We start from the raw sequence: 18,262 nt of genomic DNA on the forward strand, positions 1-18,262 counted from the left end.
AGATACTCAAATTGTGCTAATGTTGATGCAAAACACAGAGCCTATTTCCATAAGCCACATCCTATTCTACTTAGAATGCAAAGTGCCTAGAGATGTAGACAGCACTATTTATGAACTTGGAAACATTTTCCTTATGAGTTTATAAAGGCACTGAACATTTCATTTAATGCACAAATTTGCTGAAGATTGTAGTAATTATGATTTCAGGAACACAATGTCAAGAAAAAAGCAAGACAGGAAATCACCATTTGCTGTTGCCAGACGCAGAAATTATCTGGAAGGCACAGAATGCTGGTCTCAGAATACACTGAATACATGGAATTCACTGTGTGCGTCTTTCAGCATATGAGAACACAAGGGTGCAGTGCTTCTCCTTTGCATTTTCAGTAGGTGGAAAACAAATATGTTTTTCCTTTTTCTCACTTCACTTGAGGGACAGTAAGAGCTGTACCCAAACATCTGTATTAAACAGGCATGCTGAGATCTTTGGAACAGCATTATCCCAAGAGAGGAAACCAAAACGTATCTCCAACCACTGGAGCAATTAAAAAAAACAAACAAAAAAAAAAACAAAAAACAACAACCCTACAATGGTAAAACCAACCAGACACAAAAGCTGGGGCAATCAAGAGACAGCACAGACACAAAGTCTCAGTAAGACAGCGCTCCAACAGAAGGAAATGAACTGCAGTACAAACCATCAGATTCTTGAGAAATTAAGGTTATGATCTATACTGACCTAAGGTGACAGTGGAAACATCAGTGGTGAAGGGTGTGCAGTAAACAAGCAGTTTGCAATCTTCTTGTGCAGAACTGTACACCCCAACACTTAAAAGAGAGCAAGTGCCTAGAACAAAATCTAAACACATCTAAGATTTTGCACACACAGATGTGTGCATGCCCCAGTAGACACATTCTTTAAAGTGTAGAAATATAATTACAGTACATTTAGGTTTAAAATCTGCTTGATTGTGTTGAGGGTAAAGAAAGCACTGGTGCACTTAAAACACTTAGTAAACCCCCAGCCCTTCCCACTTATTTATACTCTCTAATTCGGGACAAATTCATCCCCGTAGTCAGTCAAGGGACTCTGAATCCAGTAACACAAGGCCTGTTGAGTCTGCACACCTACATGTTAATCATTGAAAATGTCAACTATTCCGAGCTATATGCTCACTGACCTAGTTTGTAAAAGTGGTTGTGCATGTCGTGCATTCAGCTCACTTGCAGAGTTTTGAAAGTTCAATCCTTGGTATTTAACTGTCTGATCTGAGATCTTTGTTATAAAAATGAAGATCTATCTACTATGTATACATGTAGACATACCTGCATGCTTTTCAAATATTCTTTCACTTGGGTATCTAGCATAGTTCATCAAGAACTTGCTTCTCAAAGGACTGAAGGAAGGAACTGGTTTCTACATTCTCATCCCCAAAAATTTTGGGGAAAGATTAATAGTCCTGTTCCTTTAAAACTCCTCTTATCCTGTAGGGTGAAGGATGGTGGTTACCTAGGGAGGTGGAGGAATCTCCTTCCTTAGAGGTTTTTAAGGTCAGGCTTGACAAAGCCCTGGCTGGGATGATTTAGCTGGTGATTGGTCCTGCTTTGAGCAGGGGGTTGGACTAGATGACCTCTTGAGGTTCCTTCCAACTCTGTATTCCATGATTCTATGGAATTGCATTGAACAAACACTAATTATCTTATAAGAAACACCCTTCTTGCCAGACAGGAAGAAATATGAAGGGCTGTATGGAATCTGTGCCTTCTCTGAACAGTATTTTGCTTCAGTTCCCCCCACTGATCATTATTATATGTAAATTCTTAGGGTAGACTTGCAAAGAGAAAACTGCATGGTTGTATTTGACATCTGCATATTTCTTCCATGGCTTACAATTCTGCACATAGACAGTTGCCTGCTTGTGTAAATCTGCCATTTGGCTTTATGAATCTCATGAGTTGTAGTGCAAGCAGCCCGGCTTGTGTGTAAAAATGGTGGAATTAATGACTCAACAGTGCAGGGCAGTTTTGGATGAACAGGTACCTAAATGTGAGCAGACTGACGGAGACATGGATACGCTGTTCGACTGCAAAAATGATTAGTAGTAACCCCAAATGATTCATATAGAATAGGATGTTTGCCTGACACTATCTCACCTGAAGCGAAATGCCTTTGAAGCAAACACCTCAGTCTTTAAAATGCATTTATACCCAGGAAAAATGAAGGGAATTGTTCTTCAGAGATCCCATAGACTTGTTAAACTCCTCTGTGTGCCTGAAAGGCCTCAGTTATCTTGACATTCATTAAGAGATGATTCCTGGGGTCACGGATTCTGAATTTATTATGTATTCCAATAAATACAAAGGACTTCTCTGACTTGAAAATAGATTGGGGGTCCTGACATGAAGGGCTGGTCTGCCTGTGCAGAAAGAGGATTTGCCAAGACTGGATGCAGGAAACCAGAATTATCCAATGGTTTTGTTCAGGGATATTAGTGATGGGGCGGGGGTGGGGGCGAGGATCGATCTGTTGGAGGCTGTCTGCTTTTAACTAGAAGGAGTTATCAGAAATGAATGGGGCCTGTGGCCACATACCTCAGGCTGTGATACTGTCTCTTCTCATAAGCTAAGCAAAGTCATGTCTGATGAGTTCTTGGAAATGGGGCAGGAGGAGGTTCAATAGACAAGGCTCTTCCTCTGAATCACTCCCAACCCAGCATTTGTGGAAAATTGCACTGTGGGAGATGGTCTCTTTGAATGAAAGGTGACACTGAGTACCTGAGGTTACCACATTTTAGTATGGTGCTACCCAAAATGAAGGTCTTGGCCAGGACCGGCCAAGAGAGCTAAATCTCCTAATTCTACAGACCTGTGAGGTTCTGAGACTGTGTTACAAATTCAAAATGATGAGTTCATTGCTGAAGAAGTGGGCTTCAAGGGAGCAGGAATGAATTTCAACAAACCATAGGTGACTCCCAAGTGGTTATCCCAGTCAGTGGGACTTGGAGTCTCATCTGAAGAGGAACGTAGGAGACAGTACATAATGTCTAGTGCAAGCATGAATGAAAGACTACATCACCACCTTGCAGATGTCCATAATCGGGATGTGTGCTACACACATGCTGCTGAGGGGGAATGCAGTGTGGTTGTGTGCCCTGTCAGCTTGTCAGGAGGCGTTCCCTATTTGACAGCATAACACATTGTGATGCAGATGGCAATCCGTTTTGAGAGTCTGAGTTGTAACTGGTTGACCGCACATATGCTCAGCACAAGAGAAACAGAGCTGGGAAGAAACTTGAAAATGTTTTGTCCTATTAGGGTAAAAAGCAGGAGCTTGAAAAACGTCCTGGGTATGGAGCCTTCCCTCATCCCTGTGAGTATGTGGCTTTTGGAAGGAAACTGGCACATACAGAGACAGATTCAGATGGAAATCAGAGAGCACTTTTGAGAGGAACTTAGGGTGTAGTCTAAGCTGAACTTTATCCTTGTATAAAACTGTGTGTGGCACATCAGTGACCAGTGCAGTTCTCCCACCCTCCTAGCAGAGGTGAGGGCCACAAAGAAAGCTACATTGCCAACAAACATAGAAGCAAGCATGGTGCTAAAGGCTTGAAAGGAGGGTTGATCATAGCAGACAACGCTAAATTCAAATCCCAAGAAGGAGCTGGTCACTGACAGTCATGAACAATCTATCCAGACCCTTCACATACGTGGTCACAATAAAATGAGCTAAAACAGTCTTACCATCTATGCCAGGGTGGAACAGTGAAATGGCCACCACATATCCCTTAATGCAACTGATGGTTACACCTGATTCCTGAAGGTGCAAGATATTGTCCAGAATTGGCAAGAGATACCCACACACCAACAGCATAATGGGAATATGCAAGCACTCAAAGAAGAATCAGTTCCCATTTGGTGGGAAATACCATGATTTCAAAATTAGTTTTCATTCTAAAGAATTCAGAAATTTCATGCGGAATGAAATTTTCAAGAAAAAATTGTTTCACGTCAATTGAAGTTTGGTTTTGATAAAAACCAAAATGTTTTAAATGATCAGAAACAAAATGAATTTGACATCATAACAATATAAAATTTCAAAATGAAAAATCAATGATTGGTTCTGAAGATCTGAAAACAATGTCTAAACATCTTGAAAATGCTTCATTTTGATGTTTTTAATGAAATTTCATCAAAATTAACATCCCCATGCAAAAGTTTTGAGTTTAACAAAACAACATTTTCCAATGGCGAAGTGTCCATCAGTACATTATTGACCAACTCTACTAATTACCCTGCTTCATATGTGATGATGGAAAACTTACTTAATACATTTAAGATATTTTAAGATTCTAAGGCTTTCAAGACTTGGATATTCTTGAACGAAAATGAAGAAGGGACAAATTATTTTATAGAACGTCTGAAAAGTTCCCTAAGTGGAAGAGTTCATATTTATATGCAGCACACTTGACTTTACTTGTGTGTTAGAAAGTGTGCTGTTTCACCAAGGGAAAGTGTAACACACAGCTGTCTTAATAAGCTTCTCTGTGTATAAAGGCTTTACTTTCTGAAACCTAAAAAGACAAAAAGAATGGGTGAAATATTACACCTTGGTCCTTGAGGAAATTTCAACCCATAGGATACTCTTGCTGCTATGAATAAATGCAGAGACAAGGTCTAAGACAAGGTTTCAACAGCAGAATGGGAGGGGAGCGCAGAGAAAGGAGGAATGAAAGGAAGGAAAAAAAAAAAGATTAACAAGTTTCATCCCAATAGCAAATAGGATTTTTTCCTGCCAAGGTTAGCTGACACAAGCACAAAAATGTAATAGCTATAAATTTGTCTCCAACAAGATCTATTGTCACTTTCAGATGATGGAACCTGTTTTATCATCCAACTTTTAAAATATATACACAGAGCAAGACATGCTATTAACCTATAAAATAATACCGGTTTTGAAATTTTAAGAAGATACACATACGGGGTGTATTATTCGAAGTGAAAATAAAAAAAAAACACTAGTGTGGTTAACCATTTCTTCAATGAAACATTTTCTAAAGTTTGAATGAAAGATTCTAGTCCATCTTACTCATGAAGGAAATCCTACATAAGTTGATAGTGCTACTTGTGAGACTAAAGTGAAGCCAGATTTGGCCTTCCTACATACTGCACTAGCTAAGACACTCAGTACAGAATTTCACCCATAGAACCGAACAGAGAATGAGATCTTTTCTAAAAGTTCAGTTGAAGTATCCTATAAGATTCTGTAGCAGAGACAGCATTGTTCATTAAATTGCATAGGATGGCTCTAAAACCCATACAAATATGGGCAGAACATGCACCCGCCCCCCCCCATTCGGGGAGGTTAGCCCCCTGCCCTGCCCCATCCACCCAAGACCCCACCACACTCCGCCCCTTCCACCCAAGGCCACACCCCTACTACTCTCACCAGCTGGACCACCGGTGCAGCCTTGAACCCCGGCCGGCACGAGCCTGGGCCAGCCTGCCAGCGCCTGCAGCAGTCCCGAGCCCCAGGGTTGAGCCCTGAACCTGGGCCACCCAAAGGAGTTGTGAGTCCCACCACAGCCTGGCCCCAGGGCTGCGACAGGGAGCATTAGCATAGGTTTGGGGAGGTTAGCCTCCTCCAGCCTTCATTACCCACCGTCCATGCATACAAAAATGATCATGTTTTACTGGATCGTAACAACAAACGGGACTTTTGCAAGCGAGTTTTCCAGGTGAAGGAGGAGCAACTACATGACCCTTAGGGCGAGTTTATTGTCTGTTGGTTTGTCTCGCGTTGTGTGCTTGCCATTTGCCTGCTTGACTGAAGTTGATAGTGTGGTCTGTTAGGGAAGGAGGGGCCTGTGTGCTGAGCCTAGTAACTTGCTTGGGAAGGCTGAGAACTTCCTAAGGAGAGACTCGAGCCTGCCATCCTCTGATCTCTATTCCCTTTAGGATCCCTTGATAATGGAACAGTGCTAACTCAGGGAGAACAGGAGTTTAAAAACCAGCTCCTAAGAGACCATCAGAATAGCTAGCAGGGGAGTTTTGGAAAGGAGTTTAGAGCAGGAGTGAGAGAGCCAGATACACCTAACAAACCATCTCTAAATTTAGGTCAATAGACCCCCTACCCAAAAAACAAAGAACAAAACCATCCCAGCAAGAATATAAATAAATAAAAATGTGGGTTGATTCCATGAGCGGAATGGGAGCTATCCAGTTTATTGTTCTGAATGCAGCATGTATGATTACCTGCATTGTAAGCAGGCGACATGTGTGTGCATTCGCTGCAAGCAGGCTCTCAATGCGCAGATGAGATTGATGGTGTTTGGGGGAGGAATTTAGGTTTATTAGGAACTAGAGAGCCTTTGGGGAAAGGAGGAGCCTATTTAGGAAGGATGGGGTCCATCTAAACCAAAAGGGAACCAAAGTGCTGGCATGTAAAATTAAAAAGGTCATAGAGGAGTTTTTAAAATAAGGCTGGGGGAAAGCCAAGAAGTGTGGAGGAGCACACGGTTTGGACAGAGACATCCCTTAGGGGAGGATACTCTATATCCTAGTAAAGGGGAGAGGATAGAAGTCGATAAAGTACAGATAGGAACTGAAGAGAAACAGAAATGAAAAATCTTAAATGAGTCAACCCGTGTCATAGAATCTCTATGGATAGAAACTGCATCCTTGCATAAGAAGAATATAGCAGTAGGAATATTTTATTGACCTCCTGAACAGGATAGTGATGGAGACTGTGAAATGCTCAGGGAGATTAGAGAGGCTACAAAACCAAAAAAACTCAATAATAATGGACAACTTCAATGATCCCAATATTGACTAGGTACATGTCACCTCAGGACGGGATGCAGAGGTAAAATTTCTAGACACTATTGATAACTGCTTCTTAGAATGGCTAGTCCTGGAACACACAAGGGGCAAGGCAATTATTGATCTAGTTCTAAGCAGTCCACAGCATCTAGTCCAAGAGGATAACTGAACTACTCAGTAATAGCAACCATAATATAATTAAATTTAACCTCTTTGGGGAGGGGGAATACCAAAGAAACCCATCACAGCAGCATTTAACTTCAAAAAGGGAAACTATACCCAAAGACCCCGGTCTGCCAGAAGCTGGGACTGGACAACAGGGGATGGATCACTTGACAATTACCCTGTTCTGTTCATTTCCTCTGACACCAGCCACCATCAGCAGCCAAGATGCTGGACTAATTGGACCATTGATCTGATCCAGTATAGCTATTCTTATGTTCTTAATATGTTTCTTTCAGGGCCGAATCAGAAATTCACAGACACTTAAGACACATGCAGTTGGAATAATCAATAAATTAGTGCAATCTAACACAGAAAACCAAATTTTGATGGTCACTGAAGATTGATGATAAAGTAAAATCTACTTTTCTACTTAATAACCACCACACACATTGTTTCCTGCTTCTTTTATTCTTGATTCCTTCTACGCTGAGACACACAGGACGTTGTACATTTCCTGTAAACACACAAGATTGCGTCAAAGAAGATACCAAACTTCATCCATTTCTACTCCCAACAAGAAAATCTCCCGGGCCCTGAACTTTCACTAGCTGCTCAGGTCAAAAAAGAGGAAACACTAATATAACATGAAGAGTTATTCTTATACAATGCAATTAATCACATGATTTAGGATAGAGGGAAAGATAATTACTTCATAGAGTTTGAGAAATCAGGGTTTAAAGTAAATAAATCCAGAACTGAAGAATAGAATGTAACAGAGAGGGCAGTTGATACTGCTGATATACTGTACTTATGACAAACTTGCAGGTCTTGCACATATTTAGAAATGAAACCTCTTTGCTGCAAGCTATGAATTGACATAATTTCAGGATATCAGGTTGTGGTCAAAAAAATCCTTACAGAAAAGCAGAAAATAGTAAGATATTTCATATTTCTCTTGTGCTGAAAAAAAAATTGAACTGAATGTTTTGAATTAATGGACATCATGAGCTAGAGTTTTCAATGGGTGGTCTTATTATTTCAAGTGGTGACACTAATGATAGCAGTTATATCAGTGAAACACTCTTGAAATGAATGCTTTGAATAGAATTGTAAATGTTATTCTTATATGCATCTATAAATCTTTGAGCAACATACTCACAAGCTCAAGATGATCTGGGTTTCAGTTTGTGATACTACTTGCAAAATCCCAGTATGTTGGGTATCCAAAACAATTGTGTACATTTCATTAATGCATTTTTCTAAGCTCAGAGGAAACCTTTCCTCTTGCTGAAATAATTTTTGCTTGAGTCATATTCTCACAATCTTTTAAAACATCCATAGATGGATACGTGACATACACTTTATGTGCTTTGCTTCTTACCTTGAGGTCTGGTGTGCATCTTTGAAGCAACAACACTGAAAATAATAGTCCATGTTACAGCCAGTCCTTTGCAAGTAATAGCCTTTTGAATGCATTCTTATTAGCCACACTGCATGTGATTTCCCCCGGGGCACTGGATGATCCAAGGTAGAAAGAATAGCACTCTCCTTCCTCTTGGCTTTAAGATTTTGCCCACCATTTGTAAAAGATGAGACCAAAGCAAACAGTTAGTGATCCCATTACACATTCCTTGAACCTCAACAAATGCTAAATGCAAAGATCTAAAGGCTGCAGAAGTCAGCAGACAAGCTTCTCCAATTGACTTAAATGGGCATTGAACCTACCCATTTCAAGTGATGTGAACATTACAGCTCTGGAATGCAATCCAGTCACGTAAGTTAAGAAGAGTCAGACTGGTATAGTATTTGGAAGGGAGACATGAGCTCTTTTGCATATCTGACTCTACAGGTTACACATTAGAGGCACTAAAGAAAAGTAGGCTGTCAAGAAACATGAGCACAGAACCACATAGGCTGTTGTTTGCAGGCGGAAGGACAAACCGGAAGCCACTTCTGAAAATCGGGAGCTATAAGTGAAATCTCTAGAACCTCTCAGTAATATTATGCAAAGTGCAATTAACAAAGCAGGCAATAAAACAGGCTTCCATCCTACACTGAAGCGGTGCCAACAGTTGCCAGCTTAAGTAATTCCAAGAGACACTTTCTTTGATGGAGGAAACAGCTGCAGAACTCCAATGAGCCCGTAGAGGGGCTAGATGTGTGTCGGGGTCTGCTGATTCAGACTTGACAAATCAGCTGAGGAGGACCTTAACTGGCACTTGTTGCCTTGTCTGGCTGCTTGCATTGCCATTTGCCTTTATGGGGCTTGGCATACCATTACCCATGATCCTTGCAAATATTACTCATCGAGCTGCCATTTAAGTGTAGTTGTGTGAGAACTGTAATAACTTATTGCTTTGTTTGTTCAAAAGCATAATGGAAGAGAGCCACATTAAAGCCACAAAGAAATACACTGCTGGATTGTAATGATTCATTCCACAAATTATCCTGAATATAAACTGTTGCTAAGTACAAGAAACAAAAAGTAGATCCCAGTTGGAGAATTGGAGCACAAATGTGGTAAACTCCTCAGCTGATCGTAAGTAAACAAACATTTGCAGATGTCATTAGCCAAATCCATCCCTGGTGAAACACTGTTGATTTCACTGTAAGAGCTGCAGGGATAGACCTGGAGACCTGTAATTCTCTAAAAAAATAATTGTTAAATAAATGCAACAGGTAGTGTTTTCTCATCCTATGGCACAGCAACATCCTTCATTCTCAATCCCCATTCATTTGGCCACTCAGCTATGACTGCTGACAAATGTTATGTAGACACAACTGTCCACCAAGGAACTGCCCTGAGGTCACAGCCCCATTTCACATAGGCTACCCGACAGCCATTACACAGTAGAAATCTCTTCAGCAAGCCACTGCTTCTAAAACAGGCATATTGCTAGGAACACTGTATGCCTTGAACACCACGAGACCTCCCTCTCCGCCTCCCTTTCCCCTGCTCAGTTTTATATTTAGACAATAATGAATTATTGGAGACACATGCTGGGGGCACGGTTGAGCAGTCATGCACGTAAAATAGAACACAGAACCTACAAGAGGCAAAAGTGGAGGGCAGGGATATCCTGACAGGATTAGAAAGGCTTTGTCCCCTCAGGGGCAACTCCTCTAAATTCATTCTGAAAATCGTATTATATTCTTAAAGACATGTTTAAAAATATATACACTTAGATAAGATTGTTTCAGAACAAGAGACCACAAGGAAAGAGGAAGTTTTCCTATTCCCTTTGGAACACACTGGCTTATTTCTAAGACATAGCATCTATCAGTCAGACCCTCTGTTAGTGCAAACCAGTGCAGTGCACCTTTGCCACTTGGTACCAGCTGAGAAACTGGCCCTATAGCTTTTTCCAGATGTAGGAATCTACAAATCAACAGTCACAGATTTATTGTGAGATATATACATAAAAGGGACTTGATTTCTAACATTGCCTGAATCCAGCCAAATTGACACAGAATTAGATATCTTCTGTGCCCAACCCATAAGTAAGATTAAGAGATGACAAGTAGCTATGCTGCCCTAGGCCAGACTAACGAAGCAGCTGTGACTCCATCTATCAACAATTTAATAATACAGCCCATCACCATGGTATCCGAGTGCCTTTGAGGATCATATACCCTTCTCTGGTTCCCCTGGCTCAGCTGGGGAGTAAACTGCTACTGGTCCACACCATCAGCAGATTACTACTTTCTCTTGCTTTTTCTCCCCTCCACACTCAGTCCAGCAATGTGTGCAGCCTATGAAAGCATGTAGGGAACATCTTATGCCCCTTTTATTCCCTTGTGGTCACATAGAATCTATGGACATCTTGCCCTAAGCAATGTGGACATTTAGTGCTGAGCATGCAAAGTCAGATGCTACTTTTCAGAACTGAATCCTGTGCCTGTGCTATGTATATGAAATATTGATAGACTAATGATTAGAATGAACAGCACAATGGTACTGTGAGATTTCTCTCTATCAATTATAAATAGTAATTCTTTCTTACCAGAAGAAAATCATGGCTCAAGATTGACACTACATATAACTGTTGTGGTGGCACTCAAGATGTTTCTATCTCCTGCTTAGAGATACCTACATTTCTGAGTCACCTGGATTGTGTGGGGCAGCCTGGAGTAGAGGTAGTAGCACAGGCCAGAAAGTCTGTTCTGATCTCTGCTTAGAGCATGGATTCATTTTGTGACCTGGGGCCAGGGCCAGTGCAACCATTTAGGCAACTCAGGCGGTTGCCTAGGGTGCTGGCATTTGGGGGGGCGCCATTTTCTTTGGCCACCCTGGTCGCCGCCAGCATTTAGGCGGAAAGAGCTGGGGCAGGGGAGCGCGCGGAGGGCCGCCTGCAGCAAATAAGGGGAAGGGGGCGGCACACAGGCGAACTCCCTGCCCCAGCTCACCCCTGCCCCGCCTCCTCCCCGAGCACACCGTGGCCACTTCACTTCTCCTGCCTCCCAGGCTTGCGGCGCCAATCAGCTTAGGCGCCGCAAGCCTGGGAGGCGGGAGAAGTGAAGCAGCGACGGCATGCTCGGGGTGCTCGTGCTCGGAGCAGGGGTGAGCTGGGGTGGGGGGGGTGCCTCAGGGTGGAGGGTGGGGAGCTGCTGTGGGGGGGCGCCTCAGGGCAGAGGGGGGCACCTCAGGGCAGAGGGGAGGGCGCAAGGTGGAAGTTTCGCCTAAGGCACGAAACATCCTTGCACCGGCCCTGCCTGGGGCAAGTCATTTTGCTTCTCTACCACAATTCTCATTTGTAAAATGAGGATAATATTACTAATTACCATTCCTCAAAGGGCAGTCCTGAGCGTGTCTGTCTATACAAGCCAGGGCTACAGCACGATAGGGGTTAAATGTACTTTAATGATGAGTGCAAATACAAGGCCACTTGACATACGTCAAAATGGGAAACTCACAAAATAATAAGATGGAAGCCTTTAAATAGAAAGGAAAAGCATTGCAAAGAGGCATAGTTTGGGGAGGCAGATATACAACTAGAGGCTCACCATCTAACACCCACCACTCAATAAAGATCTTTCCTACAGTTCTGCCTGGCACAGTACTTGTTGCTAATGAACCATAACCAGGGACCACAGGGAGATATCTCTCTGTGTGTGCTTGTCTCCTTTTGTCGTCTTAGGAAATGGGATCAGATTTTAACAATAGCCCCAGCCCATCTCAAGTAACTTCTTCTCTTTTCCCCCGAAAGACAGTTGCTATCATCATTAATACCCTTGTTGACAGTCTCTTCAAACGTATTTGCCCTCTCACAAGACTCGTTCCCTTTCCTTTTAGCTGGAGAAAGGGATGTCTTTAAAATTAAAGCCTTACTTAACACTAACTGTTTTTCCCTTGTTTTCCTGTATCTTTAATAGAATGTTAAAATGACTTTTAATGGTGTTTTTCATGCTACTAGGCAGGCTGAGGGCTCTGTATACCAAATCTTGTTTAACACTTCTTAGTGGTGGATGGTGTGAAGCTGGAAACCCCTCAGTGCAAACTGAAAGAGGGCCCACCATACTGTAACTGATATCAGAGCCAACACACTCATTACCCTGAACACACTATTGCCTAACAGGTAACTAAAAGGTGTCATGTAGAGTATTCTATGTAAACCGGTGACACATTGATCCTAAAAATCATTGTGTTATGTATATATGGATTGTGTACAAAGAGTCACACGTGCTGGAAACATATTCTTAACATGTGTTTGGGGCTGTGCATGAACCCAGCCTGCACTAGACAAAGGAATTTGTATTTACCTGTCCGACCAGCTTGATTAGTAGCGAAGGACAAAAAGTACATTTATGTATATGGCACACAAAGCTATCTATCAAGCAGCATCTTAGAGAGCACACCAGGGGACAGAGTCTGCACTTCAGGAATCCTTCCTGGCTCTTGAGACAGAGAGAATAGACTTAGGGTAATAGAAGGGGAGCAAAAAGGCATTTTAGTTACCCATCACTTAGGGAATAGCATCCTTTGATTCTGGGAACGTTGGGTCATCTGGCCTCAAGATGCTGGTACTTTGATGAGAGGAAAAACTGGTTAGGCAAATATTGTAACTTGCACAAAGTTTTAGTCACTGGAAAGCATGTTTGTTTAGTTTGTGACCAGGCCTGTCACCTAAAATACAGGTCAACATAGCTACATTGCTCAAGAGTATGAAAAATTCAAACCCCTGAGAGACATTGTTAAGCCAGCCTAAGCCCCGGTATAGACACCGTTAAGTCGATGGACAAATTCTACCACCTGTTGAGGGAGTGGATTAACTACATCAACAGAAAAACGCCTTCCATCGCTGTAGCACATTTACACTGTAGTGTCACAGCTGCAGCACTACAGCTGTGCTTCTGTGGCATCTGTAGTGGTGTAGATATACCCATACGGTCAGCCAATGAGAACAAGAGACTGAAATCCAGGACTCCAGGACTGTGCCACTAACACAGCTGGACAAATCACCTAACCTCTCTGTTATTCATTTGGAGCACTCATTCTGGGAAGCTGAAAATTTGTAAAGCACTTTGAGATCCTTGGATAAAGATGTTCCCATAAGTATCATTTTCTTGGTAATAAGCCCTTGATGAATATTAAAATAAGTGGTTTCAATAGTCTGTAAGGAGAACAAGGTACAAGAGGCCTTTTGGTGACTATCTTGAGATTTCTAGGATCACTCCTACGTAAGAGCATGTGCAATGTAATCAAAGCCATACCATAGAGAACTACAGAGAGCAGTTAAAGTTGCAAAAAAATCAGATCTGGATCCAAACTTTCCCCTTAGTCAGATCCTGAGTTTTTGTTTAGTGCCTTTAAGATAAAGACAGCTGCAAAGTTTGGGCCTAGATACATGCAGGATCCAGGAGTTTATATTGGATCTATATATAATCTAGACACAGGGAGCTAGCCTCTGCAGTTACATATATAGATTGAGAGAGAAACCTAGACTTTCTCCAAGTTCGGATAAGGTTTCGGAGACATTAATTTAAGCTGGCACTGGCAGGCTTATGAAATATATAAGCCCCAAATTGGAAGCTTATATTGGGGGGGGGGGGGGAAGAAGAGTGTAGCGATGGAAGAGGGAGGGGAATCACACCCTGGATAGTTTTGATAGCAGATCCACAGTAGCAAAAAGAATATCTGAACACTAAAAAAGACTCACTATAAAACAAAAACATTACTCTTAAGTTTCCTCACATAGTTTACGGTTAGAAGTGCTCAGAAAATGCAGACACTGTTTCAGAGTGGTAGCCGTGTTAGTCTGTATTAGCAAAAAGCACAGGAGTACTTGTGGCACCTTAGAGACTAACAAATTTATTTGGGCATAAGCTTTTGTGGGCTAAAACCCACTTCATCGGATGCATATATACATACATACATACACACACACATATGCGCGCACACACACAGAACATGAAAAAATGGGTGTTGCCATAGCAACTATTCAGTGGGAAAATTCTGACATTTCAAAATTTACTTTTGTTGCGATCAGAATAAAAAAAATTAAAAATTTCCCAAGGAACAAAAATTCTGAAAGATTTTGATTCTGGACCATCAAAATATTTTGTTTTGATAATGTTGAATTGTTAAAATATAATACAAAATGTTAAGTTTAATACACACACACACACACTTTAAATATGTAAATATATATTCTATTGAATATGCTATAATAAAAATATCTTAATATAATATGAAACCCCAAAATGAATTGAAATGAAGTCAAAGCTAAAACATTTTTATTGCACTGAAAGGAGAGATTTGGAGCTGTTCATTTGAAAACTTTTCAACCAGCTCTATTTATAACCATTCCAGATTTGAATCTACTATGGACCATGTCTTCCTAAATGTTTGTACTGCACCCAGCATATTTTGAGCACTACTGCAATACGGAAATCAAATAAATATAATCAACAGTTTCAGTCTAGCTATTAGAAAGAAAAAAAAGTTATACGAAGCCTCAGAGAAACGGTGCACATAAGAAATGAAACAGAGAATGGCAGTTAGCTGAACCCAAGCAGGGAAAATCTCAATGTTTACATGAATAGACGACGCCATCTCTTATTAAATTGCATTGCTATTTACAGCTTGGATATTGGCTAACATTTTCAGAAGTGCCTACGTGATAGGGGAGTCTAAGTTCCACTAAAAGTCAAACTGACTTAAGCACCTCTTAAAGTTCTGCTCATTATGTTTACTAAAAATTTGCACTTCGTGGAAGGATCTGACTGTACTCGTCACATGTCAATGGGAGTTGGGCATCCAATCCCCACAGGCCTCTTTAGAAAACCCCAACAGTAGACACTATGGGGATGAGGATATTGTTACAGATCATGTTAAATCTTGCTATAACAGGTCAGGCATAACCTGACATTCAGGATCAACATAATAAAGCCATTGTGCTCAGACAGCTTGAAACAATTAAGTGGCCTCCACCTGAAACACAGGCTTATGTCTCTAGTCAAAGACAGGCATATTGCAGGCCACTCAGGAATATGAACTATGTGAACAGAGGCTTGGACAGAGAGACAAAAACAAAAAGCCAAGCAGATAGCCCTGAGAGAAAACTAGCAGGGTGCTTTAGGGCACAGGGTGCTGGCTGGAAAGGCAGGTTTGGAACAGCAAGCAAAAAAATTCCCTCCTGCTGTTTGATTCCTACTATGTACAGGGAAACAGGACTTTGATGTAGTTTACAAAAGATTATACACAAAGAAAATTCCTGGCTCTACTGTCAATTTCTCCTTGTAACTAGAAAAACTCATAACACCCTAAATTTGTCTAACTGCTCAGTAATGCTAGTGAAGGGTACAGTTCCTAAGTTTTGCATACAGCACACACAAGACAATTTGAATCAGGTAGATATTAATTGCAGCATTAAAACCTTTAATACATACCTGTCTTCAATTTCCACCCCTCCCTTCATTTTGAAATGCAGTACAAACAGAACCAAGGGCAAAGCATTTAGCTCTCAGTGAGCTGATAGACTATTACCATGTTCAGATTTCATGCATGGCCTGCTCTTGCAGGTGTAGAGCTAAAAGAAGACATCTCACTATTGACTAGTTTCTCTTAATATAGCATATTTCAACTACTTTAGTTTGAAATGAACATGCTTTAAAAAAAAAAATCTTTAAAAGTATACTTACTCAAGAAACAAACCCTGATATGTTCAGGGGGTGTTTCTGAACATTTTTTGTAGGATGTTACCCAGGTTACATCAGACCACACACATACCAATTAGCACTCTGAAGTTCAGCACCTCTGAAAATCACTCATACTGCTACAGTGAATCCTGATGATTTGTATAAATCAATCCCTTTGTGCATGCCCCTTTCTTGACCTTTCTCTGTACCTTCTTTTATGTCCAGAAATCACCTTGTACACTGCAAATAAATGTGATTGTCCCCCCTTAGGTGCACTGAATTGATGATAAAATAAAATAATAATATATCAATAATGAAAATCAGGCCCTAACAGTGTGAAACTTTGCAGCTTTCAGCTAGACAATCTAGCTAAGACCATATGGACAGGAGCTTAAAAAAAAATGAAATCTCAAAATCAATACATAACAAGAAAACCCCAGCATTTGAGGAACATAAACAAAAGCAACCACTGTAAAAAGGTAGCACTTTTTCTTTAAACATCAAGGTTAAGTACAAAAATGGTAGAGAAGATTATAGCCAGAGATAAATGTCTTATAAGATAGGGTTCAAGGACACTTCATCCCATTCACTGCTTCATTGTATTTCAGATGATCCTTCATTCTCCCCTTCATTTTTTGTTGGTTTCTTTTTTGTTCTAACACCATGAGAATTACAGGCACACCTCAACCACCCAGAAAAGTGGATAAGCTTTGAACACAGAGACAAGACCCCAGTTACTGCAAGCTGACATTCAGTGCACTGGAGAACAAAATGGATGAACAGATGAGAGAGTCAGAGTGAAGAATGTGAGATGAGCAGATGAAATACTAAGGTTAAGGCCCAGAATAAGTGTGTGACAAGTCACTCAGGTCAGCAGTGAATGTGTACACCAGAGTTTGGATGTTGGGGTGGTGTGATTTACCTTCCCACAGCAAAAAAGGGGGCTGCCTTTTAAGGTCCAAACATAAATATAACCAGGCTTTCTTCAGCCAGACTCCCAAAAACAAAGATATAAATTGTGCCTCACCTTGGCAAAACAGTCTCAGAAGAAAACAAAGCCTGATTAGTTCTCTTTGCTCTGGGTTTATTCCCATATATCTTTCTTCAGTGACCACCAAATGTCAGCTTCAAACCCCAACTCCAAACACAGCCTCCCTCTTAATTAATTAATTCTCCACAGCTGGCTCAACCTAGCTACAGGGAGCACAGCTGTGGCCATTACTGTCACCCAAGGAGGAGGTTTAACCCCTTCCCTGCCAGTTTCTGAGATCCCAAAGGGGGAAAAAGAACCAAAAGAAAAAGGAATAAAAGTGGCATGAAGGTGGCTATTGTCAGCCATTCATTAGGGGGTAAAGACTGTACCTGGTGAACAGACCAAGAGCTTAATAGGTAAAAGTACCAGTTGCTTCAATTCTCTTATTCCCCATTTCATTTTGCATAATCACAGCACCTGGGACTTGGTGCCAGCAGCTCTTCTAAACAATCAGTTCAGTGCACCTAAGAGGGGGACAATCATTTCTTTGCAGAGTGAAAATTAAAGTGGAAAGGGAGATAGAGAAATAAATTGCAAATATCAAAGACATTACTGAAAGAGGCAAATGGCAGCTCAATTCAGAGGCTTTGCAAAGTTAATTTTTAGTTCAAATTGCACACGGTAACTATATAATATACCTTATTGTACATAACTGCCACTAGGTTACACTTTAAAGGAACAGGAGAAGTTGTCATAAATGAAGGCAATGAAAGAAAACTCAGATTGTCTTTATTCTGCAGCAAATCTCTCTTGCTGGGGAAGAGAGAGCACATACTCTTCTTTTTATCGTTTTATATACACTATGCTGTTGAGTAAGCTGATAAATTACAGTGAAAGTACCCTTTAATGGAAATGCAGTGTTCTTGCAAAAATGCTGATAAACCTGTTCCTTTGGAAACTGAATGGGTAATGCTCTCAATCGGCTGTGATTCATTATTTGTTTCAAGACATGCATCACTCCAAATTAATACACCAGTATGTATCTAATGCAAACACAACAGCATATTTTCCTGGTGAAGACAAATAGCAAAAAACATTTGTGGTGGGCATGTCATGTATTTAAACAGAAACTTCCTTGTGTTTGAGCTTAATTTCTTGAGCCCAAGT

At 41.1% G+C, this 18,262-nt stretch overlaps 1 protein-coding gene across 9 annotated transcripts in view; it reads right to left on the reverse strand.

Moving 5' to 3' along the window:
- The window catches only part of LRRTM4 (leucine rich repeat transmembrane neuronal 4), a 799,408-nt gene extending 782,152 nt beyond the window's left edge, over positions 1-17,256 (reverse strand). For 7 of the 9 annotated variants that reach the window (XM_045008275.1, XM_045008274.1, XM_045008272.1 and 4 more), the window contains exon 1: positions 17,150-17,256. The gene's annotated coding sequence lies outside the window, so the exon portion shown is untranslated. The remainder of the gene's footprint in view (positions 1-17,149) is intronic. The other 2 variants (XM_045008273.1, XM_045008276.1) reach the window with 2 other exon arrangements.
- Between the last annotated feature and the right edge of the window lie 1,006 nt (positions 17,257-18,262).

The sequence above is a fragment of the Mauremys mutica genome, chromosome 2 (assembly GCF_020497125.1).
Source record: "Mauremys mutica isolate MM-2020 ecotype Southern chromosome 2, ASM2049712v1, whole genome shotgun sequence".
Taxonomy (NCBI): domain Eukaryota; kingdom Metazoa; phylum Chordata; order Testudines; family Geoemydidae; genus Mauremys; species Mauremys mutica.